This window comes from Bos indicus, chromosome 19 (genome assembly GCF_029378745.1).
Source record: "Bos indicus isolate NIAB-ARS_2022 breed Sahiwal x Tharparkar chromosome 19, NIAB-ARS_B.indTharparkar_mat_pri_1.0, whole genome shotgun sequence".
Lineage (NCBI taxonomy): Eukaryota > Metazoa > Chordata > Mammalia > Artiodactyla > Bovidae > Bos > Bos indicus.
This window is the reverse complement of record NC_091778.1, coordinates 257515-260558: the sequence shown is the minus strand read 5'-3', so window position 1 is coordinate 260558 and position 3044 is coordinate 257515. Positions and strand designations below refer to the sequence as shown.

The 3044-nt window shown below is 58.5% G+C and overlaps 1 pseudogene; it reads right to left on the bottom strand.

Annotated features, from left to right (window-relative positions):
* Positions 1-1447: 1447 nt before the first annotated feature.
* Positions 1448-2400, bottom strand: LOC139177677 (uncharacterized; annotated as a pseudogene).
* Positions 2401-3044: the final 644 nt, after the last annotated feature.

Below are 3044 nucleotides of genomic sequence, written 5' to 3'. Positions count from 1 at the left end.
TGGGAGGATTCAACCCGGCGTTGGGTCTGGTCTTGCAGGCAGCCCGGCAGATCTTTCCCGCTCCCTGTTCCTCCCGACCCCTCCACCCGTCCTCCCTCCGACCCTCGCAGCTCTTTCCTCCGTCTAAGGGAGGAGGTGGGCGGCGCCCTGGGTGCATTTCCACCACGGTGGTGCGCCACGACCAGCTCCGAGATGGCTGGGAAGGACGGTGGGAAAGGGGGCTCGGGGGTCCCTGCCGTCACGGTGGCGGGTCCACCACCACCGAGTGTTACAGCCCCCCGGCAGCAGCGCTCTCCGAATCCCAGGGCCAAGGGAGCCAGACCTGTTACCGCGCTCTCCCCCCTCCTGGCACTCCCTGCCACGGATCACACTGGTGTTTTTTGGGGGGCCGAGCTGCCCCTCCAAGGGCACGACCACTTTCCCACCCCAGCTCACCTCCAACCAGGTGGGGCGGGGTGGGGCGGACTGTCCCCAGTGCACCGTCGGGCCAGGGGATTGTTTCTCGGTCACGACGGTAGGCCAAGCGAGTGCAAGGGGTCAGTGGCGATGTCGGCCACCCACCCGACCCGTCTAGAAACACGGACCAAGGAGTCTAACATGTGCACGAGTCAGGGGCTCACACAAAAGATGCCGGGGTGCAACGAAGGTGAAGGTTGCCTTATCTGGCGGCTGAGGTGGGATCCCGAGGCCTCTCCAGTCCACTGAGGGCGCTCCACTGGCCTGTCTTGCCCACCACGCTGGGGAGGTGGAGCATGGTCACACATGTTAGGACCTGAAAGATGGTGAACTATGCCTGGGAAGGGCAAAGCCAGAAGAAACTCTGGTGGAGGACCATAGCAATCCTGATGTGCAAATCGGTTGTCCGGCCTGGGTATAGATAGGGGCGAAAGACTAATCGAACCATAGAGTTGCTGGGTCCCTCTGAAGTTTCCCTCAGGATAGCTGGCGCTCTCTCAATGAACCCAGTTTTATCAGGTAAAGTGAAAGATTAGAGGTCTTGGGGCAGAAACTATCTCAACCTATTCTCAAACTTTAAATGGGTAAGAAGCTTGGCTAGCTGGCGTGGAGCCAGGTGTAGAATGCGAGTGCCTAGTGGGACACTTTTGGTAAGCAGAACTAGCACTGTGGGATAAACTGGACGCCAGGTTAAGGCACCCTATGCTGATGCTCATCAGACCCCAGAAAAGGTGTTGGTTGATATAGACAGCAGGACAGTGGCCATGGAAGTCGAAATGCACTAAGGAGTGTGTAACAACTCACCTGCCAAATAGAATAGCCCTGAAAATGGATGGTGCTGGAGCATCGGGCCCATACCTGGCCGTCACAGGCAGTCGGAGAGGCACGAGAGGGATGGGAGCTCCGGAAGGAGGTCACCCCTCCCCCTATCGCATCCCCGCAGACACTACGCCACGAGGAGTAGGAGAGTTGCTTCGGTAAGCCTTGAAGTCTAAGGCGCAGGCCCGGGTGGAGCCTCCGCAGGTGCAGATCTTGTTGGTGGTAGCAAATATTCAAATGAGAACTTTGAAGGCAGAAGTGGAGAAGAGTTCCATGTGAACAGCAGTTGAACATGGGTCAGTCGGTCCTGAGAGATGGGCGAGCACCGTTCCAAAGGGACAGGCAATGGCCTCCGTTGCCCTTGGCCGATCGAAAGGGAGTTGGGTTCAGATTCCCTAATCTGGCCTGGCGGAGATGGGTGCCGCGAGGCGTCCAGTGCAGTAACACAACCGATCCCAGAGAAGCCAGCGGGAGCTCCGGGATTGTTCTCTTTTCTTTGTGAATGGCAGGGCATACTGGAATGGGTTCTCCCGGAGAAAGGGGCCCGTGTCTGTGTCCGGTGAGCTCTCGCTGGCCCTTGAAAATTCAGGGAAGAGGGTGTAAATCTCGCGCCAGGCCATACCCATATCCTCAGCAGCTATCCAAGGTGAACAGCCTCTGGCATGTTGGAACAATGTAGGTAAGGAAAGTCGGCAAGCCGGATCTGTAACTTCGGGATAAGGATTGGCTCTAAGGCCTGGGTCTGTCGGGCTGGGGCTCAAAGCGGGGCTGGATGCGCGCTGTGGCTGGAGGAGGCGCCACCGCAGCCCCCCAAGCCTGGGGCAGCCTCCGAGGGCCTTCCTCCGCCCTGCCCCTCACGGCTTCCTCCCACCCCGCCTCCCGCTCTCCTTCCGCACCCTGCCTCGCCTTCCCCCTCCGCGGGGGGCGGCCGGGGGGGTGGGGCCCCAGAGCGGCAGGGGCCCCAGTGGCGGGGGAGGTCCCCAAGCGGGGGCCTGGGCACCCAGGGAACCAGGGGCGGCAGCAACTCTGGACGTGAGCCGGGCCCTTCCCATCTATCACCCCAGCTTCAGCGGGCCTTCCGGCCACCACTAGGGAGCCTGGCGGGTGCTGGCGCGCCCCCACCATGTGCGTGGGCTGGGGCGCATGTGGTGTGTGTGTGTGTGTGTGTCTGCCAGCCATCATTGGCAACGCATGGGCTCCGGGTCCGGAGTGGAGCTCCCGCCCTCTCCCCTTCCCCCTCCCCTTCAGATCGATGTGCTGCTCTCTGACGTTTGCATTTTTTTTTCAGATGCGTCGAATTTGTTGGTTGCGGTTATGTGTGTGAGGAGTGCGTGTTTTTGATTTTTGTTTAATCGCCACAATATAAATGTGTATTTCTAACATGAAGGTCAGTTTATTTATCCCACTGTTGAACGTTCAGTTCAGTTCAGCTCAGTTCAGTCGCTCAGTCGTGTCTGATTCTTTGCGACCCCATGAATCGCAGCACACCAGGCCTCCCTGTCCATCACCAACTCCCAGAGTTCACTCAAACTCACGTCCATCGAGTTGGTGATGCCATCCAGCCATCTCATTCTCTGTTGTCTCCTTCTCCTGCCCCCAATCCTTCCCAGCATCAGAGTCTTTTCCAATGAGTCAACTCTTCGCATGAGGTGGCCAAAGTACTGGACTTTCAGCTTTAGCAGTATTCCTTCCAAAGAACACCCAAGGCTGATCTCCTTTAGAATGGACTGGTTGGATCTCCTTGAAGTCCAAGGGTCTCTCAAGAGTCT